Source organism: Charadrius vociferus, unplaced genomic scaffold (assembly GCF_000708025.1).
Source record: "Charadrius vociferus isolate BGI_N301 unplaced genomic scaffold, ASM70802v2 scaffold282, whole genome shotgun sequence".
NCBI lineage: Eukaryota > Metazoa > Chordata > Aves > Charadriiformes > Charadriidae > Charadrius > Charadrius vociferus.
In genome coordinates, this window is record NW_009647731.1 from 6024948 (window position 1) to 6052871 (window position 27924).

At 43.0% G+C, this 27924-nt stretch overlaps 1 protein-coding gene across 1 annotated transcript in view; it reads left to right on the forward strand.

Annotated features, from left to right (window-relative positions):
* Nucleotides 1-27924, forward strand: part of TCF7L2 (transcription factor 7-like 2 (T-cell specific, HMG-box)) — a 116553-nt gene that overhangs the window by 45853 nt on the left and 42776 nt on the right. The gene's annotated exons all lie outside the window — the stretch shown is intronic.

The following is a 27924-nucleotide window of genomic DNA, read 5'->3' on the forward strand; positions in this document are numbered from 1 at the left end:
GCCCTCCTCTGCCTCCCTTCTGTATGTGTCACTGTGAGTAGATTTAGCCCTTAATCAAAATCAGTGGAAGAGCATTACACGTAGGATTTGGGTGGTAGGTATTCCTGTGTGATGTGACAGTGGAGGTCATTCTGTGCGTCACAGAATAATTTCCTTTGGAAGAAACCTCTGGAGGTCATCTGGCCCAATGCCCCACGCTCATGGTTATGCTTTTAAAAGTGCAAGCTTTCACTTAAGGAGGGGATTGCTGGCTTGGAGCCGACACTCTCAGACCCACTGCTGGCTTTAGCAAGGGGTGAACCCACTGAGATGGTGGGTACAGTAATTTCTTTGGGGCTTGGACCTGACCCACCTGTAGCTGTTCATGAGAGCGAGACTGTTGTAACAGGAACGAGGATGAAGCTCATTTCACACTGGCTTCTCAAAAGCTTTCAGGAGGTGGTGACTTCATGACCGCGGCTGATAAACAAACTTGGCTTTCATAAAAATAGACTGATGGTCTGGCAGGAATTCCAGCCTGTCCGAATGGGTCTGCTCCTGCCAAGCAGCACGGCCGCTGCTGCGTGAAGAGGGTGTGCCCCTTCTGCTCTCTCCCAGCCGTCCCATTTCCCCGCTCCTTCCCAATCAGATGGTAAATATGTCTCTGCGCATAGCATTAAGGTTGGTAAATCAGTTGTGCAAATACTGCCAAGTAAGTAAATACAGTAGAAAATGGAACATTCACTTCCTTTTGTTTGGTTATCGATACAGATTTAAAGGCAAGTCACCCTAAGTAATTGTGTTTAGGTCATTAAACATGGTTTAATAATGACAATAATAGGGTGTGTCCTGAGACAGGCAGCAAAACAGTGCACCTATAATTGCCTAAGAGCAGGTTATTTCTGATAACAAACCTATCTCACTGGGATTAGTTCAGAGGAGGGTGGTTTGATGAACACCCCCTTTTGGACATATCCCGAATGTTCTTATTGTCCTGCTGCTTATAATTTGAGCCCACTAAAATGTACAGATCTTTTCAGCGCTGTCTCTGTTTACCAAGTTAAACATTGAATAAAATCTCTCTTGACATAATGATCATGGGTTATGTGCAGTGTATGACTGAAAAAAAAGGAAGATTCCCAACACCATAGGGTATAAATTCCTATCTGTATTACATGGATTTTTTTCCAGTCTAAGCCAGCAGTGAGTATTCCTCATTCTGCATGTTGGATCAAGATTATTCTTGGATGAAAAAAATGTGCAAAGTTATAGTGGTAGGCAAACAAATCTTTCAAGGCTAATTAAAAAAAAAAAAAAAAAAAGGCTGTTTTCTAAACTTCTCAGGGATTTTTAATCTTCGAAACCAGTCTCCGCAGAGATGGATTAGTGAGGAGAGAACAGATGAAGCAATCAAAGGTGCCAGATAAATGCAATTTATCATGTTTCCACAATTTATCGCCTAATTATCCTCCTCATTGTGTGTGTATGCGTCTATACGTGTATATTTGTATAATGTGTGTGAGTATTAAATGTGTTTATGGAATGATACCGCTCCTGGATTTTCCACTGCGTGTTCTATAAACTGCTGGGGGTGGCACACTTTTTTTTTTTTAAATAAGTTTAGTATGTGAAATCTCACCAGACATAGCTAAACCGGAGTGCATTGCTGAGACGCCAGCCATTTTATAGAAGACATGACCTATATGGACTTAACAGATCCAATCCAAGTCTCTTAAATTCATATAATGAAATCTCATAAACCTGATAAAATGCATGATTCTTTTAAATCATAAAATAGTTTTTAAATATAGGCCGTCATTTCTGGAGCATGAATTTTTGTGTGATGCCAGTTCTTTCTTGTCACATTGTTATTACTAGTTTTGTTGCTGAACAGGTTAAGACCATAATCCACCTCCTCAGCTGTGTGGCTTTCCTGGTTGAGATGGTTCCTTATAAGCCAGGATACAAAGTTCAGCACTTACTGGGCCCAGTCCTAATCCTTTAGTCATACAATGATTTTTCCATTTCTCAGGTCCAATAATACAAGTATGACCTCACTTCTACACAGCACTTCAACAGCTTGTTTTTCTGTGTTGCACTATGGTTTACACATTTCAAGAGGACCTTTTATAAATTTGTGGATATTTGCAGGCAAATAACCTAGTAGGGCTGCATGTTTCTTTTGAGTTAAAAAGCAGTGTATTAGTTTAAGGTTTTTTTGTTCCCCCCTTTATCCCATTCTTGTGTCTGTTCTATACAGGTCTCATATACCTTGGTGCATGCCAGCATTTCCACCCAAGGCCTATTTAAAACTTCATTTTTGAAAGAGTAGAGGCAAAGTTGTTTCTGCATGGAAACAATCTGTTGTGGTTTGCTTTTAATCCATCCAGGTCACTCATGGAGTAGTCAAATAAGATTGAAAGAGTGCATCTCATGGTGCCTCTAAGAATGGCTCAGTGAGGATGGGACTCATGGTGCCCATCTTGGAGGGAGGTCGATCCTGGCTGTTGTGGGCAGCAGCATATAGCCCAAGGAGAGGAGATGCATCGTGTCTGGCTCTTTAAAATGAGTACAAGAGTTGTACCTTGCCTCAACGGGGTGAGATGCGTTTACGAAACGGGCTATGCGCTTGTATTGTACCAAACCAGAAGGCTTTATTGGGCCCAGTATTAATTTCAGTTTTCCAGTGAAGGACAACAGGGGACATTTAGTTCACTCCGGTTTTATTTTTCCCTTTGCGAAGTCCAAATTTTGATTTATTCTTTTACTATATTTAATTTTAACCCCTAGAAAAGTTCTTCTAGAGAGGGGAGAGAGAGAAAGGGAGGGATCAGAAAGGGTCTCAGCGGCATCTCAGCCTCTTCATCCCACTTCCCAATCTCCAGCCGCCTTCTGCCTGACAGGCTCTTCACTCAGCCTCTCAGGTCCAGGCTCTGGTGTCAGTCTTTCACCTCTTAGGAAAACAAAGTTGGCAGGGAGATAATGTTGGATTTAACATGATCTACAGGATTGGGGTCAAGGGTGATCACGAGGGCCTTCAATCAGTAGATATTCGTTTGAGCGTGTCATCACTGCCGGTGGTTTTCAGATCAGGCTTGTGCTTACAACAAGCTGAAGTGACAGGTGAGAAACCTGCTTTTCACAGCAGGCAGGAAAAAGCTGTTGGGTATTCGTGGCTGGGAAAGGATAAACATGGCTTGAAAATGGAGGTAAATTGGTTGGTGGCCTTTGCTCGCTGGGAGAAGGAGAGCGGACATTGCGCTTCCCTTCATCCCAATGAACGCGGTGCCGTTTGTGGAAGTGGCTGGGGTGACCCGACTGATTATTTTTGAAGATGTATTTCCAGCTTAGAAAAAGATGAGAAAACCAGCAGCGATGACGGCGAGCAGCAGTACAGCCAGCGCGAACGGTGCAGCACGCGCCCGCAGCCTGCTCCAGCCCCGGCGTGGGGTGTTGGTGTGGACATCCGTGGCCGGCACGTGGGCGTGTGGTGCACGTGGCTGTGCTCAGACAGCGATGTGTCCCCAGGGCTTGTGAAAACCCCAGGGCCACCCTGGAAACAGCCAGATGTGAAATGATAGCAGTATAAAAGAACTTTTCTCCCTTGCCCAGCTCTTCTTAATTGAGAAAGTTCGTAAGGACTTGTTGCTGCCCAGAGCAGGGAATGGGAGTCCCGGATGCGAAGGAGGAAGAGGAGTTAAAGACAGGGTTCTTCCTCCTCCTTCCCCTCTGTAAAATGGCACACGGGTGATGTCCTCCTCGCTGTTGCCTCCTGGAGGAGCAGGTGGGGTGGACCCCAGTGTGGACCTGCTGCCATCAGCGCTCCCAGCTGCCCCTGTGTCACCTGTGTGGCTTGTTGGTCTGCTGCTTGCACTCCTTCATTATTTTTTTTTGGTCATATTTTCTTCTAAGCAGATATAAACATCTTTGATGAGAGAAAACTAACTCACTTCGCAGAGCCGTTTCATGCAAACTAAATAGGCTTCAGAGCTTTATCAGTCTTGTGGTTTGGCTTGGATTTGGGGGGGGGGATTTAGGTGACCGTGGCAGGAGATGGAAGCCCAGTGGGTGTCTTGTCCCTGGAGCAGAGCGGCCAAGCAGCGCTGTGTCACTGGCACAGGCTGGACATGCTTGGGTGAGCATGGTACAACACTTCTGCTGGAAGGTAATGGCAGTCTCCAGCAGATAAATTCCTCTGTAATCTAGTTCCTCTCTTCATAATGACTGGAGACCTGCCACTTCAGCTGAGCAAGAAATTTAGGTAATTGATCCCAGCGTATAAGCCAAGGAAAGGGAGGAAGAGCAGAGGCAGTAAGTAAAGAAAACATCAGCAGCTGATTTTGTGTTGTTTCTGATTTTTATGTTGTAAGAGGGAAGCAGTTTTCCATCTGGAAATGGAAATGTTGCAAGTTGGAAAGGATCATCTTGAGTATTAAAACAGCAGACTGCAAATCAAGGAGGTTGTTGCCCTTTTTGACTTTGGGTGCGTCACTTAACCTTGTACTTGCAGTAATAGCAGTGGTCGATCCCTGTGCCGCTGAGGTGCAAAAACATCCTTCATTATCTGAAAATGCAACTGGAAGTCCCCTATAGATTATTCTTAATCGTACAACTACCAAATTCTGCATAACAGTCCGTCACAGGTCCACTCTCAGGGCTAGCTTTGGTCAAGTGTTAAATCCACTACAAAAGAAGTTAGTCAGCTGCACGTAGGGCACTGAGTGAATTTTGTGAAGAAAACTCTTGGGCTTGTAGGAGGAGGATTTGTAGGCGCTTTTTTTTTTTTTTTTTTTTTTTTTAGCCAAGTGGTAAAGGCCAGGGGTAAAATAATAAATCCCTTGGTTTTGTTTGTGTGTCACTACAAGAATGACTCCGGTGATTTTCCATGCTACATTAGTAGACTAGTGATGGCCAAAGTGCAGTCAGCCTTCTTCTGTCCCTGATGCTGCCATCACGCTGCCTCGCTCCACACTGGAAGGGTTTTGCATGTGGCCTCTGCGCAGCAGCGACCGCGCGGTGCGGCAGCCAAGTGCTCGGTGTCCTCCTTCCGCTTGCTCCCGTTGATGCTTCGCGTTAATGGGCAGAGAGGAAGACGGGAGCTTGGCCAAGCACAAAGCAAAAGAGAGGGGGAGAAAAAAAAAAAAATGAAAAAAAAAACCCAGCCTATGCTGTCACTATGCCAAAAGCAGAACGGAGAATGGGAGCCACAACCGGGGTGGTCACGAAAGGAGCTGGCGGGCGATGGGTCAGTTGCGAATCACAGCAATCCCCAGGCAGCTCGGCCAAGAAGAGCTTGTGTTTGTACTGGTTGTGTGGCTGCACATACCAGAAGCGTGGCTGTCCTTTTCTCTTGGGATAATGACTAGGTGGAGCAGCTCAAATAATGTGCATGATATTCTTGGTGTTCCTAGCCAGGAAAAACAAAACCCTGGAGAAGCGTGCTTGGTTGTAGAATTCTTTGTCTGGTTTTATTATTGGCGGTGTGAATTGCTGACAGGTGTGTGAGATGCTCCAGGTAGATGATGGCGTGGGGTTGGCACTCGGGGGTTCTATGGAGTGCACTGGGGAATTGGAGTTTTTTATGAAACGGGTGGAAGTTGCTGAGAACCCTTAGACAGCTGATGACGGAGACTCTTTTGTGACCCTGTGCCCAGGTTGATACAATGGGCAAGAAGACAGTGGTTGCAAGCAAAGTGTGAAACATCGGTGTTAAGTTATGGCATTGTCACGCCTGCAGATGGGATAATACCTAATCGTGTGGTTTGCAACCCGTTTTCCATGAATTAAATTTCTGAGCGGTACAATAGATACCCTCCCTTCTTCAATTGCTGTCTGAAACATGATATATTTTCCATGAACTCCCACGTAAACGGGTTTTTTTTTGGTGACAGATTGCATGTTAAAGCACTGGAAGATGAAAGCGCCAAATATTTGCTTTAGAAAAACACAGTGAAAGATTCTCTCATCCTCCTTACTCAAACTGCATCAGCCAGAATGCCATTAACAAAAATGACTCTCTGTAGTTAAACTTATTGGCACCCCCTGGGCATCATTAAGACTCCTTTCTTCCCCCCCTGCCTTTTCCAGGGGAGGAGGCATGAAGGGAAGCTAATATAGGACAGTGGTGGCTTCTGCTTGAATCCCACTTAATATCGTGGGATGAGTCTCCTCAGCAGACAGAAGCCGAGCAGATAGGCAGCCCTTTCCTGAGCCCTCAGCTACTCATCACGTCAGGGGCTTCAGTAAGTCAAAAGTGGCTTCAATAAGTAAAAAGCATAAGTAAAAAGTAAATGCCGCACCAACTCCCTGTGCGACCTTGAACCAGAGCCCACCTCACTCTCTGCCTCAGTTTGCCTATCTAAGCAATAGAAATAAATAATGCTTGCGAGATCACACACTGTTGCCAAAAATAAACTATCGTTGCCCACACGGAGCGGTGACTAATTTTGTACCCACTGTGAATCTGCTCCAGGATCGCCGAGGAGAACAGTCAGCCCTGCGAGGCAGTCTGAAGCCTCCAGGTGGATGTGCTTTAGGAAACGTGAAGTTGGGGTGCTCAGAACGTCCTGCATCTGAAAATATTTTACCAGTAACTTGATATTGACAGCAAATTAAGTTGCTTAGAAGTAGCGCATCTGCCCCTTTGCTTCTGCTTCCTTCAGGGCCTCATCCTGCAAGCCACAAGCTGTCCTGCCGGTGGTACTTGATTCAGATTGACAGCCTCCCCGTATACTTAGTACACTTTCCCCCTTCATTCTCTTAATTTTTGTCTGCCTGGTTCAATTCAGACCTTGCCTCAAATACAGATGATAATACTCGATTCTGGAAAACGCCTGATTCGGCTCAGCAAGAAGCAGATGCTTTGGCACTGGAGTTGCAGGGGTGTGAGTGGGAGCTGCGGAAGGTCTCCTTGCACGGGGAAGGACCTCCTGCTCCTCCCTGCACGGTCCACCCCTGCGTGCCTGGGCTTCCAGGCCAGCGATGGTGAGTCATTTGCAGATATCCACACCCACATCTGAAACCATGAAGGGGTCTGGCATGTTTGATAAAATAATACGTAGAAGATTTTAACCAGTATTTTCTGAGGTAGTTTTTTTTAAAAATTCAAAACTTTTATATATAATACACAGCACTTTATAAAGTGAAGGGTGAGGATGAGTGTGTGCTTTTCCTCTGGCATACACAGACATCTATGTACACAATATGTAGCTTGTGCATTGTCGAAAGAAAGGGGAAAAATCAGACTGCAGACGGTTTTGCATCTGGTCCGTATACGTGCTTGCTGATATAAGTGTTTACTGCTTCTCTCACAGATAATCACGTCTTCAGCTCAGCTGACCAGTGTGTTAGTGGCTGTGCACACGACCACAGCAGTTACCTGAAAAAGTATTAATTTGGTTTTGAGGCTTATGTACTGTTACTATAATAATGCAAATTTCATTTCTGGAGACGGGAAAATCATTCCTCAACCCAAAGCACTTGCTCAGAGTGAATTTTAACTGCTGTCAAAAGGTCATAAGTCTGCCTAGACACTTATCACAAATTAAAAAATGCCATTGGAACAGTTATTATTGACCATTTTTAATAATTAGAAATTGTTTGGTTTTCTGTGATGATGGAGAGATGAATCCTGGATGCATTTTCCAGCATTAGTTTGGGGAATCAGTGTGGCTGTATGCGTGGAGCACTCCTCTCACAGTAACTCCTGTTCCTACCCCAGCGCTAGAATAAGCTCAGCTTCAGTGACAAAGTTGAGCGGTGTTGGACAGTGACCTCCTGGCACTCATAGGTCTTGCATTTAAGTGCTTGTTAGATTTGGGAATAAAACTTGGATTTGAGTGCGGTATTGGTGCAAAGTTTTGTCAGGCAAAATCTTTTCCTTTTCTCCCACTTGTGTGATGCTTTTGCCATTGAGCATCTTTAATAAGTCTGTAGAAAAAGAGATTGCAAGTGTTAAGGTAGAATCATGTCCTGGAGCCAAGGCAGTGGCAGAGTTAGGGCATGGAAATGTAGCTCATGTAGGTCTCAGCTGTCTATTCTGTAGAGCTACTGCAACATATTTTGCTATGCATAATTCTTTTTATTTACTTAATTTTAATTGAGTTCTTGAGTTAGTGTCCACTTAGCCAGCCATTCGCTTATGGCTCATCAGTTTAAGTAGGTCTGATCTCCATGTTTGAAAGGTATTTGTGCGTAGCTCCTTTCAGACTGGTAGAAATTATCTAGGAACAGTTGTCGTCTTGCTTAATGGTTAACTTTTCTCTGAATAGCAAGACTATCTGCTGGATTAACTTCAGCAGTGTGGGTCTCTAATAGTTACGGAGGTCGTTTGCTCCTGTGCAGATCAGTAGAAAGGAGAATTTCCTCATCACTCCTGTCTGCAATTTCATCATCTGGTGAGAGGGCCTCACTTAATGATCTGATTTTGTCTTTATTGGGCTAGTTTGTTCAGTTACTGACTTTCTTAAGGTGTTGCTTTTTTGTTTTGTTTTTATTTTACTTTCTGGTGGGCAAGTTTGCTTATGAGCCTGTGGCTGGAAAGGTGCCCTTTTGCTGGGAGTTGCCAGCTCCTGTGAGATTCCCGTGAGCTAGTCCCAAAACCAGAAGGCAATATCACACTGGTGACAACCTTCTCCCCCTGTGCCAGAAGCTACGGCCACAAGTAGAAGGAGAAGCCAGTGAGGGGAGAGAGGAGTCATCCCTCCTGGCCCATGCTGCCACGTCCTGGTGCGCATCTGTGTAGCAAAAGGACACCATGGCCATGACAGACACAGCAGGCTCACCCAGGCCAGCACTCCAGATAGCTATGAGGTATGGCAAAACACCACCCGGTGGGGTATCAGCTGTAAAAACCAATCCAGTCCTGCAGATGGCTGGGAGGGGTAGATACTCAATTTGGATGAGACCTTGTGAATCCTCCTGATTTTGTTACCAGCTTCTGGTGAGCATGCTGAGAGCCCAACTCTGTCTCTACCACCATGGTTTTTTAGACCAGGATCCTTAAGGTCTTCTTTGCAGCTCTCCTGGCAAATCCAATGATGCTTTAACGTGTATTTACACTCTTGAAAGCAATCTGTGGCAGTCTGGAATATTTTTTTTTTCAGACTTCCTATATTTCTGCTTCAGCTTCAATCGTCAGTTCTCCCACACGCGTCCATCTGGGCTGAGTCAGGGTGTTGTCTGTGCAGCTCTTCTGGGATGCTGGGGCTGCCATGGTGGTGCCTTGAAAGAAAACTCCCCTGCTGATAGCGCCCAGCCAGCACGGAGATGCCAAGACAGCAAAAATAAAAGGAGCCAAGACCCAGCTGCATACTGACTTTGCCTGTATGGCCACAAGAGAGATGTAAAGCGGGGAGAGAAACTGCGCTGGAGGGATGCTTTCCGCAAGTGCTGCCCCTGGGGAGCTCCCTGTCTGGGCACAAGGGATGGCTGTGGCCATCTTTCTCCTCCAGCCTGGGGTGGTGTATCTGCCTCTGGATTAGCTCCTCATATTGCGAAAATACTCATCCATCAAACAGGGCCATGGGAAGGTGCTAAGTTCTTCAGGCGGCTTATCATCATTCACAGCAGTGGAGAAATAATGTCACATGAGGGAGGGAGGTATGGAGGTGGCAAAGAGCTGGCTGAGCCCATTTTCTTCATTAAAACGGAGCCTGGTATTACAGTCCTTGGGAGCTGCTGTGGTAGTTCTGCATGGAGCAGACACAATGACACCATGGGTGGAAATTGTGTCTGGTTTGTATTAGAGAAGCCGCAGAGTGGGGGAAAACCAGGAGAGAGGCACGCAGGGGCAGCCGGCATGACTGGGACCCCGAAGCCCATTCCTCCTGCTCTGCAATGGTCTCATCCATCGTACCAGGCAGATGTCACCTCAGCTCACGTGGGATGAACCGGGAACCACCCGGGTCCTCTGTTCCAACAAATGGCTTCATATCTGAGATGCAGAGGTGGCAAATTAGTCTCGAAAATGGCCATTCAGGGTCAGATGATGTTATTCCAGTATTTCTAAGCCACCACGGTTTATTGTTCTTCTTGGACAAATAACAAGGCCCTGAGGATTTGCCGGTTGAAGATGTGAGCTGCAGTCTGCTGACTGTAGTTGACGTAGTTGCTCTTGCTGCAGATTTGTAGGACGGTCTTGTGGGGAGCGCTTAGGCAACGTGGGTAAAAAGCTACTGGGCTAACTTAAAAATAAAAAAAACAACACAACCTGTTGGCAGTTTCCAGCCAGGAAGGATAGATCGTCTTGTAATTTGCAGACACCACAGGGAGTACAAGCCATGAGTTTTCAGGGCCTTGACCCACGAGCTGGCATGGGAGCTGTCGTCCCGGGCCCACCGTGGGAGCAGGAGAAGCTGCAGAGCAGGATGGGCGCTAACTCCAGTGCGTGACCTTAAACCACCGTCAGCGTGTCGGACTGCGGCGGTTGATGTTTGTATAGGCACATGTCTTCTGCTATCTCAGTGGGGGTATTAGCCCTCAGCAGAGGGGTAGAAGTAACAACCTCTTAAATCAACCCAGTGTGAATTGCTGGAGGTCGTGAGTTAGAGCTGCTATTCTCTGCTCTACAGGGTGTATAATTCATTAATATTATTTGAGCCGCTTGGTAAAAACACAGATGCTTTCAAGAAACCTCTCAGAATCCTTTTCTCTCTTCTTTTTGCCCTTACTGGTAAGTGGAGGCTATGCTTTGCAGAGGTACCCACCACTCTCGGAATTCAGGCTCCCCTCCAGTAGAGAAGTGATTAAAAAAAAGAAGAAGAAAAAAAAAAAAAAAGAAGAACAGAAATAAGCCACACATCAAGCAGTCTTGCCCTTAACTCCAGCTTTGCCAGGTGTGGAGCAGAAAGAGAGTTCTTCCTTAACATTTTGTAGTTGTAAAATGATGGAGAGGTAATCTTAAACCTGCACTTATATTCTATTACCCGTTTTAGCTCTTAAGCGGGTTTTAAAACTTTCAGTTCACCTTTAGGAAACAGAGTTGCTCTTCTTATGTAAATTCCCCCAGTAAATGGGACAAAGAAAAGCACAAAAGGTACAAGCGAGATCCCGCAGTTGTTTCTGGATGGAGCATTTTCCCAAGTTTGCGCTTTGGCTGTGCCTCTGCCCGGGGCTGGGGTGGCCGCGGGGCTCAGTCCTCTGCCCACTGAAAGTCAGCAAAGTGCTTACTGACCCTGGAAACCCTCCATGGTGCCTCCACGCTCCTCAGACGGGCAGCTAAGGTTGGGGCAACTGCTCAGGGGGGTTGTGGGTGCTGGCAGGGGGACGGAGGGGGCTGCTCTCATGTTGTGGGCACACTGATGCTCTTGTTTTCCAGCATGAAGGGTGTGGAGAAGCTCAGAAACCACAGGCTGAAGTGAACCCCTTGCAGATCTCTCTGCAGCAACTGTTATAAAGTAAACCAAGAAGCTTGCAGAAGCCATTTGAAGTTCAGCGCGAGGGTATGGCACAGTTCTGTTCATGAAGTGAACGTATCCGTCTGTTCAGGTGACAAAGCACATGTCTGTAGTCCAGTGAGCAGCTATGCGCCCTGTGGTTGTTCTTGTGGTGGGCACCATCCCCACATAGTTGCCTCTTGGAGCCCACCCACCGTGACTTGTCTCTCCCCGAGTGGTTTTTCCCCAATAACGTCTGAAGAGACACTTTCTATTTTCTATTTGGTTTTGTCATCCTAACAGGGGTCTGCCAATCAACACGGACTAGAACCTGGGGTTGCTAATTATGGTGGCTAAGTTAGGCTGCAGTTACACCTTTGCTAGCCAGCAACTATCTATCTACATAATGGTTATAGAAACCTGACTACATGCTTAGTAAAAAGAGAGTTCCTGTTATTAGTAATAGGAATAATAAGTTTCTCACAGCCAGGATTTCCTCTGCTTTTTATTAAAAAATGTATCTACAAAGCCTATTCAAGAGGAGGGCAGTTGGTCTTAAAGTTCCCCCAGTATTTGAAATCTGTCAGGTCTGTAAATCTGAAAATGGGGATGGAGTGTAAGTGAAAATGTGTGTGTATATATAAAAAAATCAATTATATATGATTGCTTCTATTGTTGAACTGCAGAGCTTAATTTAAGTAGCATAGGTAGTGGAGAAAAATAAGTTTTCTGATATGAGGTGTGATAGTAATACAGACCAGGTCTACTATAAAGAGTTTTGCCAGCACAGCTACATTGGTCAAGGATAGAATGAAGTGTGGGTTTTCTTTTTTTTTTTTTACACTGCTGTAGCTGTTCAGGCAAAAAGGCAAAATCCCCTGTGATTCCATAGATGCAATTATGCCAGTAAAACTGCGCTTTTGATGATATGGTTGATTTTGCCCACTGGAGGGCAAGATGTTGTGAAGCCATGCTGGCAAAATGCTGGCAGTTTAAATTGTGTGTGCTCCAAGGGTATATAGTTTGACAAGCTTTCTTTCAGTCCCTGTGCCAGCTTCAGCAGTCGCCCCCCATGCACATTGTCTTTGGGATACGGTTTTGCACTCTGGTTTGACACAGCATCAGACTGAAGGCAGCTGAAGGGAATGGCCTCTCCGTGGCTCTGCTGCATTTCTCCTCACCCTGCTGCTGGTGTTTCTGACTCCTGTCAGCTAACTCGGAAAGCTGTCGTGGCAGATAACTTGGCAGAGGAGGGCTTCTTTTTTCCTTCATTGTTTCTTTTTTTAGTGTGTGTATTTAGCCACCAAACTGGATGACTGTGGGATCTGATGAGCCGTGGTGGAAACCGTAGAAGACCTTCAGACCTGGGCTGCAGCCCACGGTTGGACCCACTCAGGTGGATGATGAACCATGCACTCATCTGTCCTGCCGCAATTGGGAGACCAAATCAGAGAAGGGCTCTGGGTTAAAAATAACCCACCCTCGAAGCAGACAGACCAATGGTCCTGGCCGGGGTCGGTCCTACCATCTGGTTCACCGCGCACATTGGCCACCGGCCACGCTGCCAAGATGCAGGCGAGGGCAGGGCGCAGGGGCAAGCAGCCGGCATCGGCTGACCTGGCACGGCTGCCTGGAGAAATACGAGACGAATTATGGTTTTAGAGTACTTAGCTGACTGGCAGAGTGCTGCTGGAGCAGGTCTATACTGGGAACGTCTCGCACCACAGTCTAGGAATGCTGGATTAGCCTTAATAGTCTTCATAGCGCAGATGGAGCTTGTGCCGTCGGAGCTGCATTTTTGTGGTTTCACACAGCCCATCTCGGAGTGAGACAGTGCACAAAAGCGTGTCTTTGCAGGTGGAAGGATTTCTACTAGATCAGCTGTAGGAAGAGTCATTCATGGGTATTTTCTTTGTGGATATTTGAGCCTTCTGCGGGGCCCCGTAGCATGGGAGTCTGTTACGTAAATAGAAAGACACAAGCCTTTGCATTGAGCACCATATGACAGGGTAAAGGCCTAAGACTGATTGAAATCAACAGCTACCTCTTAAATCCCTGTCCCTAAAGAAAAATAAATAGATTTTCTTTTACTCGTACTGAAGAAGCAGGAGGTAAAGCCCAAAAGCTAATTAGAGCAACATCAGGAATCGTTGACATCCATGAGCAGCAAATCTTGTGTTGAGGCAACTCTGCTGTGAGTAGTACCACCTATTCCCTTCAAATGCTACGATTTTGTGATTAAATTGTTTTCCAGGGGTTCTAATTGTTTTTAAATTCAGTCTGTTAGTGAAGGTAGGAGAAAGTGAAGCTTTTCTCTCTTTTGGTAGCCTCCAGTATTTGAATACCTGCTTCTGTGAAATGCAAAGAGGAATCCTTTACTTCATGTCCTGCCTGATGTTGTCTCAAAAGACATGGACAAAATGCTGCCCTCAGGGAAAACGGGTTGCAAAGCTTCTCATTCTTTGTTGGGGCCAGGTTTCTCCCAAAGTATTCCCACTTCCCGTATTTGCAAACCAAAAAATGTGCTTTAACCAAAAGTAGAGCTGCAGGGCAAGTACTGGGCTGCAGTGTAGATCATCCAGTGCATCTAACTTGGACTCTTTAAAACATTACTGCTCGCTGCCGTCCGCCCCATCGGTCTGCTGGAGGGCTGCCGTACCACTCCATGGAGAAGGGGCTCCAGCCCTGTCTCTGAGCTGGGACAGACTGTGCTTGAGGTTTACTCACATCTGGTGGAGATGCAGGGCGGGCAGCAGAGCACAGTATTGTCCTAAGCTGTGGTTGTTTCCTCCAGCAGAGGCCAGGGGCTGTGCGTGTCCTTTGTGCAAGGAGTCTCAACAAGGGTGACTCATGTTTTGCAAGAGCGAGGCCTTAAGTAACTCGTGCAGCGAAGGCTAGAAGTTAGCAGAGATATGGGTTCTCCCTGCTTTAAAGGGCATTTGATGATTCAGCACACATATGTAAGCACACCATTCGTGCAGATCTCTGCAGTTGTTGGGCATAATAGGACATGTTGGTGTACTCTTTCTCGGTGAATAGAATTAATCCGCCAACACAATAGACTAGAATGTCTCTTGAGCCCTACAGAAGCTATCACGTTAAAACAGGTTTATTCACTTTTAAGAAAAATACTATGTAAAAACTTATTTAGAGAGTTCATTAGAACCAGGATTTCTTTGTCCTTGTAAGACGTTGGGGCTCACTAAGAAAAGCCTATTGAGTGTGGGTTTATTTTTCAAGCGTGCGTTGTGTGTCTGATTCTAAAACCTTTCTGAAAAATAGCTCTTTTGTTTATGCAGGAGCCACATTTCCTTCCATGTGAATGTGTTTTCTTTAAAAATATTAGTGAAATGCTATGGAGGCACAAAGTTCCTAAAGACGTGTATTAATCTTGGCATGCAAACCCATAACTGCATCAGTTCTAACTTACTGACAGTAGTTCACGTCTTTCAGAAAATGTGAGTCTGAAGCAATGGATATGGCAAGAGCATTGTGACCTGCTGGGATTGCTGCCTTTGCTCACCTTTCAACCATTGGGCCACACTGGTGCATGGAGATTTGGTTGTTACGTCTGGAAATGTGCCACAAAGGTGCTTTGACGAGTGTCTTAATGCCAGGAAGCACCATGATAAGTCTTGAAAAAAGTCACCTGACCAGATGAAAATAGCTTTTGTGATGGTAATCTCTCGCATGTTGTTGCAATTGCAGATAAAACGTCCCTCTAAGCCCAGAAAAAAATAAAAATTTGATATACCAAATTGGGTGGCGATCTACTGGGCTACTGCTACAGGCCATAGCTGAGCTGGGTCTCAAGGTACCTGCCTGTTCTTTGAATGATCAGTGCTGCACCAAATGCACTGACTGCACAGTAGCTCTTGGTGGGATTCCCTGCTGTTTCGGTGTACAAAGTGGGGTGACTTTGATATACACCCTGTGCAAGGCTGTAGTGTGTGATTTAGAAGGTCAAAGCGTACTGTCTCTCTAACGGGGAAGAGCAGTGGGCACCACTACTCCTTCTTGGTTGATCACCTTGCATGCTTCTTGCAAGGTCAGCTTCAACCTATGCCTAATTCCTCTGCAAAAGAAACAGATGTCAGGTTTAATTCATTTATATCTCTACATCACAGCGCAGTGTATTTTCTTACTACTGTAATTTGGGTCCTGTAATATATTCACTTGCTTTTTCCCTGTAGCTATTATTCAAGTATGAATATCATTAATCTCCATCCCCTCAGAACAATTGGACTTTTGGGGGAGGGAGGAAATGGGAAAAAAGAGGATATTAGGTTGTTCTGGGTTAGCAACTGGGTTTTTGACCGTATTTAAGTATTACACATCAGTTAAGGCTCAAAGCTTTATCTTATCTACAGAAATAACTGCATTCAGCCTGGCCATGGCTGCTTCTCGTTATACCTTGTTAGTTCCAAGAGAGAGAACAAGAGGAAGATTTAATTTTTAAACAGTGAGTTCCTATGATTTGTTTGGGGTCAGGCACATAATTACTTTAACTGACTGGCTTGTGGGATGTTAGCTCCAGATGTGGGTTCAGGATCATGCCCTACTGCTGGCCGAATGAGGCAAATTACATGTTTTTTCCTCATGTCATGTGGCCTTTCTGTAAATTGGGGGGTGGTGGCCTTCCCTGCCTGGCAGAAGTGTTGTGAAAATTAGTTTCTTTAAGACTCGGAGATTCTCGCATATTGGGAGGGTGGTTTAGGGAGGAAGGAAGGACCTTCAGCAATGCCACCCACTTGTGGAATTGCCGCTTAGATCCTTTGCTGTTGGACAACTTCTAGCTCTAGACTGCCTCCACGCTTCGTATGTGTAGATACAGCATCAGCAGAAATGTCGAGAACTGAGTCTTTTGATTGATAGATAGTCCATCCGGCTCAGCAGAGAGGGGCAGTGCCGAAGACACTGGTATTGCCTTTGTTTTCCATAAAAAGAAGGGTTGTATTCCAGGTTATGCCGGTTTTCCTCATGCTTGAGAGCCCCGTCTCACCGCGGAGAGCGCCGCTTTCTCTGGAAAGCCCCAAACACATTAATTTTAATTTGTTTAAAACATTTTTAATAATAACTTAATATTCCTGGAAACAGATGTTGCATAGCTATATTTCACCCCAGAGCAAAAGTTAGAGGCCAGGTTGTAAACACGTGAAAAACAAGGCTGAAAGAACTTTAAGCTATGTTATAAAAGAGCCACTGAAGTTTGCTGTTACGTGTGGAGATATGTAATAGCAATTGACTGCACATGCGGTCTGGAGACACTCAGTGCAGTGCGTGTCTACGTGTATCCCTCCTCTGGAGAACTGCTTTAAAAAAAGATGCATCCCAATCTTTATTTTACTTTTCAGGTTACGTTTCAAGATTCTGGCTCACTGGTTTATTTTGGCTTGTGTATATTTATGCTCATTGTTTTCCGAGTAAAAAATTTCAAAGTGCCTGTTAAAGCATCCAGGTTTTCCTGGTTTCGAGTTGAATTTGAGATGAGAACAAGTGGTAGATTTTTGGATCAAGTTCACATTCAGAGCACTGTCTGGAGATCTTCAAAGCCGTGTTTAGTTTGGCCCATGTCTAGATAGTAGTCTGTAATAACACTTGTTTTCAGCTTGTAACAGTCATTTGGCTTGTACTCTCCGAACTGCGAAGCAGCTCATTCAGAATTTGAGTCATGTTGTCTGAAAAGCTTTTACTTAATTATTTTTTTAATTAACAAGACACTTTCTAATTTCCTCCTTCTTCTGTTCTGTGTTTTACTTGGAGTTGTGGCAGTTCCACTTTTTTAAACCTGCAGTGCGTGTGTTCATACAAACAGAGAAAGAGCACTGGAGTTAGGGAAAAATTGGCAGTACTCACTGGTAATCATAAAATGGGGATGGTTTGGGGTGTGGGGGTGAATTCTAGAAGCCCTTCCTGCTGTCTCCTGATCTAGTCTGCCCCAGTATGGTCCAAACTCATCAGCTTGAGGTTTTGGATCCCAGTCGAGGGGCTCCTCCTGTGGGTTTTGCGGGGCTGTTCAACATAGTCCTTCTCCACCTGATAGGGACCAAGGCAGGCTGTTAAGGCAGCACCTGGACAGCTTTGAGTGCACGTACAAGGTTGCTATTTCCTTGCGTTTATCAGTCGTAATGACTCAGGTCAGATGATTTATACCGTTTGCTTATCAGCTGACCTGAAATGCTCCAGCTGGTCACTGCTTGTCATGCAGCGTCCGGTGTCCTCTCCACCTTGTCACTCATTTCAGCTTAATTCTGCTTCACAAGTAGCCTTTAAGGAGATCACTGCACGTGGCTCTAAATTGAGGTCTGCTTCCTATTTGTTAACTGATAAAGAGTTTTCCAGCTCAGAAATTCATGCCGCGTAATCATCTTAACTTATAACCATAAATGCATACTCTTGAGACAACGTATTCTTTGCATATTGATTAATGGCCATGCTCTCTGTAGGTATTCCCTACTTTTTTGCAGTGATTAGAAAATATGTGATTGACATGAACATGGAGATTTCTGCTGTTTGCTGGTGGGGATATAATTAAAGGAAAAAAACACCAAACCCCTAAATTCATATACCAGACTTCTTTAGTGAATTGCTATATTGCAGAATGCTGTGCATCCTGTGTAATTTTTTTCTTGTGTGTTTTTAATCATTTTGACTGTATGCCTTCAACTTTCAATCCTATGCCTATTAACTGTTACATCTGTGTAAAGCCAACCCGTGAGGAAGTTCTCCAAATAACAGTCCTCTAATAGTCCGTCAACAGCAATGCCCATTTTATCCAACACTTAGCAGTCAAGCAGGGAAGCACCAATACCTTACGTACTTTGAACGAATGACTTGCACGCGATTTTATTACAAGAAAAAACAAAAGTCTAACTTTGCAAAATGTCAACATCTGAATTGGTCGGATTGGTGTTTTCTATCTATTAATGCTCCGTGGATTTGGTTTGCCTTGCATGCCGTGCCCCACTGACGAGAGCCGGCAGGATACAACACTTGCCTCTAGAATCCGTGCAGGAAAAATAGAATGGAGGAAAAAATAATAAGTGTGAAAAGCGAAACCATTTTACTCTTGCCCCCTTCTTCCCAACATCAGCTTTTTCAGCCAAGTATAATGCTCGTGCTAGATCAGACTTTAAACCCCTCATTTAGCCATCATTTGTATTTGTGAAAACTATTATCTAACTATTATATGGAAAGCCGGCAGGATTATAATTTGAAATAGAAATGCATGTTGGTTCCTTGGCTTTATAATGACATGTTTATCTGCACCTCTAATACTCTCATTGCCCAAGTCTGCACTTTTGGTTAATATGTTTGCCGTGGAACAATTGTTTTGCATCAAAATTGCACTAAAACAACAGCGTTATGTCGTCTGTGTAATTTGTATTCTCTGTACACCCCCAGCCTACCTTCCCCCCACCCCCCCAAACGTTTTGCTTAAATCTGTTGTGTTCAGCATGAAATGTGCAGTAATGGTGGTGTACTCGGCGCATATTACTATGTCGCTTCAGCACCGTTAGGTCCTTACTGACACCAGTCTGTAGGTTAAGAACACTTCAATTGGTCTAATTTGCAACCTGATCAGAAACACTGACCTGGTTAGTCTTTAACAATGAATGTGTCTAATGATAACTTGTAGACACCCTTAGTGAAGGCAATGATGTGTATACAAGGAGTCATTTCCAGCTACGCAGCGTTAGAAGGTCTCAGGCTGCCTTATCTAGGATATCGCCTTGTCCTGCGTTTTTCTGCAGCGTGATGCTTTGTCACTCCTAATGATACCTATCCGTCAAGCAGCATTGATTGAAATGAAGATAAATTGAATTGGTACAAACAGGAGTTAGATGACTCATTGATATAATTAGGCTGTCGGAATATCTTAAGTGTAACTTAACACATTTCACTAATGTTAATTATATGGTCTTTTATATGGGAAACTTCAGTTAATTTTGTTCTCCACAAAAGGAGAATACAGCCATTTATTAATTGTGAGATGGCTGTTGGCTTTATAGAAGCCGTTTTCTAGAAGAGAGGAGGTATGTTTACTGAATTTTCTTTAAGCTGTCAAAAGCCTGAAATTGATAACAACTTAAAAGAATCTAAACTGTTAATAGTTTACATTTATAATTCATCTAATGTGATACTTTATAACATGAGAACCAAATATAGAGCAGAGCGTAATAAAACAAGATATTTATAGCAAATGGAAACGTGCTGAATAATGAAACAATACTAATTGCCGTTTAAACACTTTTGATATGAGCTCTGTTTCTGAGAGGATGTTCCAAGCATAAGAGATGAGATATTCTTCATAATAAGGACGCAAAACCCATTCAAAATATTTTCAGAAATACAGATAGGCTGTACATCTATGCCTCTCATTTTTTCCTTTTTCTTTTCTTTTTTTTTTTTTTTCCGCCCTCCCTGATAATTCTGGGTTTTATCTTATGTCAGAATTGATCACAGGAGTCAGTTTAATTGGGAAATTCATTTAAAATAGTTTCTAATTGGCATCAGAGAGTTGAAAGTTCAGTACAAAGGTGAGATCTAAGCTTTCTAATTAGATTGAATGCAGTATGACTTAAAGAATAGTCTTGATAATTACAGAATTTAATGCAAAATGATATTTTAATGAAAAATGGTGATTTTTACAACGAGAAGTCCTGCAATTCTCATTCAGTCTTTAATCTTACTTTTTAGAGAGGAGATAAATTGTTTTCACATCTGTGTATAAATTTTATGTTTAAAGCTCACATAGTTTTATTAAAAACTAAGACTATTATCATTTAAGCTTTTCTGGATGAAGCGGATAGGTCTGCAGTTTGGATGCAAAACCTTATTCCAGGCATTCTGAATTTTTTTACTTGAGTATAATTTTCTCTTGCATAGAATTATATTATGAACTCAAGTTTTCCCCCTCCCCTCCCATTCACACCCCCACACCCCCCCTTCCAAGTTGTTTGATGCGGCTGAAATTGAAGGCTGAAGTAGAAGGGGCCACTTAAGTAGTGAAGGGTTTTTCTTTGTAAATAATAGATCAAGAGCACCGTAGCTGTATCTAATGGAGCCGTATGCAGCCTCCGTTTCAAGGACAGCGCGGGGTTTAAAAAAACATAACCATAGTTCATCCCCATCGCTAACCTGTGGTCAGTTTGGCTGCTGCTGTTGGCCAGTCGCATGTTTTAATTCATCAGACATGTTTTTTTTATAAACCTCTGATAATATCAACGCATGAGTAGCTGGGATGGTCGCTGGGGTTTCCGGAACGAAATGACGAGGGAAAATAAAATAGAAGGAGTGTTTTGTAAAACCTGTTTCTTCTTTTCAAGCCCAGGGGTTTACCTGAACACCAATAAACTTGCCTTAAAAACAGCAAAGTTAAGGTATGCTTCCACAGAAGCTGAGCTGGCCGCTCTCCGGATTTCTTCTCCTTCTTCTATTTTAATCTGATAAACAGATTTCAAAGTCTGCGCCTGTTTGCTTCTTTGAGTTAAACTTGAACTTATTTAAAGGGGGGGGAAAGAATCTTATTCCTGGCATGCAGTAGAGTATTTCAGGTTTCAGGAGAAATAATTTAGTGTTCCTCGATATTTTGGAGAAAATCTTTTACGCTTAACAGATGTTACCCTTTTCTTTCATTTTAGTTGAATTTCCTTTAGCTTTATTCTTCCAACTGGATGCAATTTCAACATCAAAATAAGTAACAGCGTATTATTGGCAAAAATAAGACAATTCTTGTCAGAAACGTAGATTTTAGAAAAAAAGGCAAAACCGTGATCCCTGCCCGTGGTCCAGCAGACTTGTTTGAATGCGGTCAGAGACTCTGAAGTCCTTTCTCAGGCAAAACTCCCATTTGCAATGGATTACCAGGATCGGGCCCTAACTGAAAAGTCATATTCCTAGAAATTTCAAATGCAAAACAGAATAAAAAAAGCTGTTGCAAGACAAATTCATTCTGTTTTACACTCCCTTCTGTGCTTACAGCAGTCTGTAGCAGTGTCTGTTCCTTGAATGACACTGGTATATTTGCTCGTAAAATAATTCATCTTTCTTGTGTCACTCACTTCTTTGCTTTATGAAATATTGTAAAATCAAAAGAAGCCGTTTCTCTGGTGATTTTTGCGGAGTCTGCATTCAAAACCAAACACAAATATTCACTGAGATTTTTTTACATAATTACCTTCTGAACATTTATACTTTGCCTAGAAATTTTTTTATATTTTACTTATTGTTGTTAAATACACACTGATTCATTGTGTGTAGCAATCTGCTTCGCTTGTATTTTAAACAATTTTTAATGCTTTCTGACTGATAATTTGTTCGATTAAACCAAAAAAAATCTGAGCACAGGTTACAGTCATCTGCGGTAAATTATAGGAGATAAAACTTAAATTATAGGAGATAAAATGTAAGCTGCACTTTGCTCATAATGATCAGCATTGGCAAGGGCTGCGGCAAACAGGGAAATATCCAACATGAAATTTTGGATAGAAAAGAAAAGGAAAAAAATAAAAAAAGGCAGCCAGGTTTACCATCAGTCATGAGTGTCTCACAATTTTATATTTTTTTTTCTCTTCTGCTGGAAAATAATTTTGCAAGTTTTTCAAGTGCCATCCGCCTCCGTTTCATGTCCAGCATCCCCCCAAGTGTGGCCGAGCTGAGAGGCTCGTTCTGCGCCGGGTTCGCTTCTATGCGCGGGCAGGAAAACGCTGCGAGAGAGACAGAGGCACCTCATCGAACCTCCCAGGAGTTCTCCTCCTGTTTTTCCTTCCCTCCGTCTTCTCTAGTTTTGTTTCCACCTAGCAACAAAAATTACAGACACCCCTTCAGCGTAACCTTTTTTCCTTCCCCCTTTCACCTTCCAGCTGCTTCCCAGAGAGATCAGATGTGGAAAAGCCAAAATCCCGGAATATGACGAGCCCATTAAATTAGATGATTCCTACGATTTGTTTCCTTGCCAGTTCTCAGCCTTCTATTTTGTACTTTCTTAGCCAGTGCTGGGGAAAAAAAAAGGCGGCTTGACAGCTAATAGATACCTCCGCCATCAATTGCCGAGGCATTTTGTCTTTTGTGACATTGAGGAAAAGACAAGGAAGGGAATGGAAGCAACTAAAAAATGTCAAAAGATCAAAAAATCAATGGGCTGAAGGAATGCGATCTGTTTATCAGGGTGTAGCTGCTCTTTCTGTTTGCATTAAGTCCGAGTGAGTGTCTTTGGTCGCCACTAAACTTGCTTTTATTCACTCCCTAGGAGATGTAATACAAGCATGAAACGATGGCTCACAAAGCGGGCGCAGCGGCAAAGTAAATAAATAAATAACTAAGTAAAGCAAGACGGGGCTTCTTTAAAGACCACGAAAACAGGTTTATTGCCTTTTTTTTTTTTTTTTTTTTTTTTTCCTCGTATTAAACACGCTTACCTTTCTCCAGAAACTTGTTGCTGAGCGCAGCAAACGGACCGTGTTGTGTTGACACGGGTGTCTTGTTTCTGTGTTACCGGGAGGTTATTTTTATGTTATTTATTTTTGAAAATGTCAATAAAATGAAAAGAGGGCGAGAGTTCAGCGAGCGGAAGTTCTGGCAGCTGATTGAATGCATGTGCTTGGTGCTTGACAGTTAGCGTCAAGTCTCTGGTTGGACTTTCCCTTTGCTTTCCCGGGCAGGGAGTTGGGTTTGTTTTCTCTGCAACATGAAAAGAGTTGGGCGAATGCAAATGTGAGGCAGCTCCGGCGCGCGCCAGTAATGTAGCGCTTGCTGGGGTTTTAAAGTCGCTGGATATTGCATAGCTCATAAATTCTTCACAAGGATGGATGGAGGGGAGGGGGGGGAAAGATGTGTGTGCGTGTATCGGGAGAGCGTGCGCGCGCGTGTGTGTGTAAGTGCCGTGCCAGCCTATGGGAACCGATGGAGCAGACAAGGCGACGCTACAATCTGTTGGACAAATTTTTTTTCTCACCCCTTGTAGTTGTTATGTGATAGGAAGTGTGGCAAGGGCTGCATATTTTATAAACTTTCTATTAAAGTTGTGGCATGTTATCATAAAACTGAATTGCGATACTTTGTATTACACTCTGGGATTGCGAGATAGACATAGGATTAAAAAAACAATTTCTAGGCATTTCTAGATGATAAATTTAATTTTCTTTGCTATTTGGAGGTCTTCTTTGAAAATGCAATTGTAATGAACGCATTCAGAACTGGAGAATAGATTTACCCTTGGCTTCAAATAGTTGACGTTATCAGGCTCTGTCATTCGTTCCTTCCTATTTTCGGGCTGCTAATTGATGTTTTTGATGTCAGCAAGAAAATTGAAGAAAATGTCATGTGTGAACCAGTGCGGAAGTTAATAAGATTGACTTCGTTGACAGAATTTACAATGAGCGCAGAGACCGCATAATGGGACCGCTGCGAATTCGTGTGCTCTCTTTGGAGTCAAAATTGACACCTCACGCTAGGCCAGCGGTCGATAGGAAAGATGCAACATTTGGGAAGGTTCCTAATCTCAGTTTTTTCCCTCTTCTTTTTTTTCCCTTTTTTTCTTCTTCGTCTTTCTCTCTTTTTTTTTTTTTTCCTTTTTCTTTCCCCTCCTCTTTTACCTTTTGGTCTATAGAGCTTATTTAGTTGCCCAAGCAGCTGTTTATCCAGAGAGCTACTGCTTTGGACCAAGCCAGAGCCTTAGTTCAATCTCTCAGCGCTCCACAACAATGCTCATTTTTTATGCTGTTTTGAGTCTGAAAGCAAAAGAGTCTTGAAAAGGTTAGATTACGATGTGTCTTAAGGAAAGCTATACTAATATCGGACAGGGTCATTGCATATGCTTGGGCTATGTGCAATAAAGCCGAAACGTAAATCCCCTCCATATAAAGGAAGGAAGCTGTGGGACACCTACCTGAGCTTTAAGCATAACAGAAGACTACAGCCTGCATGTGCAACCTCCAAAACTTCTGACTTTCGCCGAGGTGGTTTTTGGCCCCCCCCACCCCCCCGTTTTTTTTTTTTTACTTGGATAAAACGGCAATCGAAACTTTTTCAAAGTAGCAAAAGGCTTCACTGTAATAGTTTAATTTTCCAGTAATGTGACAAAGTTTATTGGATTTGTGTGTATAATTATGGAATGGATTAGCCGAGTTTGGTTCAGTGCATCTGATTATTTTCTGGCCTTTAGGGAAATGCGCTAAAACCCTAATATGTCCACTACCCCCAAGCGGTCTCTTTTTGAAGGTGCCGCACAAAATGTGGTCTCTACTAGCGTTCAGCCTCCAAGGATCTTCAGTGAGAGACATTATTCTTGGAATATCCAATTAATTCCACGGGCAGTGATCAGTTAGCGCTTCTTCTTCCTTTCTCGCCATTTGAAATGCTAACACAATGAATATTTTCTCATTGGTCTGCGTCCCTCGGCTAAGCTGTTGCCGCGGGCTGAGAATTTCATCGACTGATGAGACCAGAGGCTGCGCCGATAAAAGGTTACAGTACGTGATTTGCATGCCAAGTGGGGTTTGGTTTCATGAACTTAAAAGTTCTTTAACTTTTATTTGACTTTTTTTCTTTTGTAGATAGATGAGGGTTGTCGGAAAAAAAAATTCCCAAATTTTCTGTTTTGTTTCCCAAAAAATCACTTAAATTAGCAGTTAGTGCACATTACAGTTTTGGTTTGGATTCTCTTAAGCAAACAGGTATGAAACGTGAAATCTTTCATACAAATGAAACAACACTAAAAGTCTGTTCCAGTCAACGAAAACTTAGGTTTGAAAAAAGGCTTAAAAATTGTAAGAGGTTTCCAAACAGATCTGGCCAAGTCCAACATTTCCATTTTTTCTTATAGCGCAATGTCGGAGTATATTTTAACTAGGCTTTAATTCCTTCGGCAACGGCAGAATGTTCTGTGAGGCATGAGAGAATGAAAGTAATATCTTTGGCTTTTGTATGTATTAAAAGAGGGAAATCTCCATGTCTTTTGAGTGGTGGGAATCGGAGCCATGGGTTAAAACGACACTAGCACATTCCTGGAGAGTGATTAAGACAGACTGTTTGGCGCTGTTATTCAATGGTAAGTTGGTGGAAGTTCTTGAAGTATTAATTATGTTCCATCAAGCACGAGCGAATATCCCGACAGCAAAACAAGGAAGCTGTTATCTTTGTCTTCAACACAGCGTTTTGCACAATTGCCTGTGCAATTCAATCTGAAATGTTGGCCATGGCAGCTAAGATGGGGTTCCAGGACTGAACGGTGCCGTCATCCTAGGATAAACAAGACGATCCTAAAAGTTAGAGGTAAACTAAATAGAAACAAAGCAACTACCGTGCATCAAACGCAGACTTTTATGGTTCGGTGAGGGCGAGGGAAGGTAGTGCTGAAATAAAACCATGCACAGAAGGTCTACGCTCTGTGTTGTTCTCGACTTGCAGAATGTCTTAGATGTATGTTGTAAGCCGTTGACAAACTTTGTTGGTTTAGAGATGTGACGGATGTATTTTCTGATCTGAGAAGTATTTGGGGGATAGAGATAATTTTTTTTTCATCCTCTTTTCCCTCTCCCTCCCTCCCTCCCTCCCCCCAAAAAAGAGCATCAGCCTTCTGTGTGACTCTAATCTTAGAGGCTGGATAATACGACTGGAGATTTGACATATTCCTACTGAATAAAAATCAGGAGACCCTTACCAAAATTGTTAGCAAAAGGGACTGGCAGAACTAGGTACGGACCATGGTGGGTTGTGGTTTTTTGTTTTTTGGTGTTTTTTTTTTTTCTTTCTTTCCTCCCCTTCCTTTCCCTAGCTGTCTAGGAGGAGTAAAGCAGGTGGCTCCCCGTGGCTGACTTTTCATGACAACATGCCATTAGAAATTGCGGTCCTGTTGATCAATCCACTCGACATGACAGCTTTGCCGCAAGGCCTGGCTCTTTGAGCACCAGCGCTCTGGCTTTTCCCTCCTTTTTTCCTGCACTAATTGGTGAAAGTTTTTACTGTGCTTGTGGCATAGGAAATTCTTTTGAACATTGTCACAATCAAGTGTTGACTTCTTTAGAATCGCAAGTAGGTTAAGTGAGTATCAACATTAAAAAAAAAAAAAAATCCACAAAAGGTATTACTATCGAAATTTTATTAAAGTAAAATTGGGAAAACATGCTGATTGAATTGTCAAAAAAATTTTTTGATGCAGAGGAGTCAATTAAAATAACGTTCCTTTTCAACTTTGCATAGCCAAAGATGCTACCGTGTGTGTCTCAAAAAGTAGAAAGGAAGAGACAAATTTAGAGTTCTTATTTTCTTTTTCACTTAGTCGGAAGCACAGAACCGAGCCACGTCTTTCAGCTTAAATATACACAAATGGCTGCATCTTAGGACCTGAAAATTTAATAGGCAGTGGATTTTTCAGGTGATTTAAGATGCTTTAAACCATTATGCACCAAATAAGATATCTTAGCAAATTCTGTTTCTTAAAAAACAGAAAAGAACAACGCGTAAGCGAAGCGTTCAGGAGGAGGAGGAGGCAGATAGCAGTGTGTTCGCACGTAGCATGGGTAAGCTAATTGAGCATTTGTACGATTCTTCCATCAGAAATGCAGTCGGGAAACTTCTGTAACAGGTTTTGTGAGAAACTCCCTCGGCTGAAAATGGGATTATTGATATTTGCCGATAAAAGTTTATTAAAACATTGAATAATCGATGACAAATTCAGGTGAAGATTCAAAAAATGTTTATAAAATACTAATATTATTATTATTAATGAGGAAAAGAATAAATTTCTGTTACAGGAAAAGTCTAGTGCATTTGCTTAAAATGTACATTTTAATTATTGCAGGTAGAATTTTTGTTCTTAGTTTTGCAGGTTGCTGTATGTTCATCCCTAAACGTGAAGTCTCTTTCTTTTTACCATTCATAAATCTAGGAAACCCTTATTTGTTAGTTGATGCAATTTCAGAGATGCAGGTGTTTTTAAAAAAAATCTGTGCAACTGCGCTCCGAGGATTTGTAGAATGAACACGGGAAAGAAACGGGGAGAGAATGAGTGACAAAGAACGAGAAAAGGGGATATATAAAACGTGGAGGTGGCTTTTCTTTAATAATGCATACGTAGCAATAGGGGACTTTGGATAGAATTCTCTCAGCTCTCTTAAACCCAATCTAAGGTTAATTTATAATAAATAATTATAGTTTTAGCAGCAAAATGAGACCCTGTGAAGCTGAGAGGGAAAGGCAGTAATACTGTTTTAACAGCTGAACGTGCCCGTAGTTTTCTGTTGCAAGTGTAATCGCTACAACTATATTTTTTTTGTAGATCAGACATCGACACCGAAAGAAGCATAAATTCATATAATTAATTTTGCCATTGTAAAAATCATTTGCTAAAATTTGCATTATTAACATTATCAAGTCGCTGGTTGGTGAGACATCAGACATGACGAGTGAGAAGGGCAGCTTAGGGAGAATTGGGCTTTAAACCCTCAGCAGATCGGAGTTAGGATCAAAGGCGCTTGTTTTATGTGGCTGTGTGACACTTTGAAGTCTTGACTGCACCTACAGCACTCATTTCATCAGGTTCACTGGTGTCTTAATAGCAGATCAATAA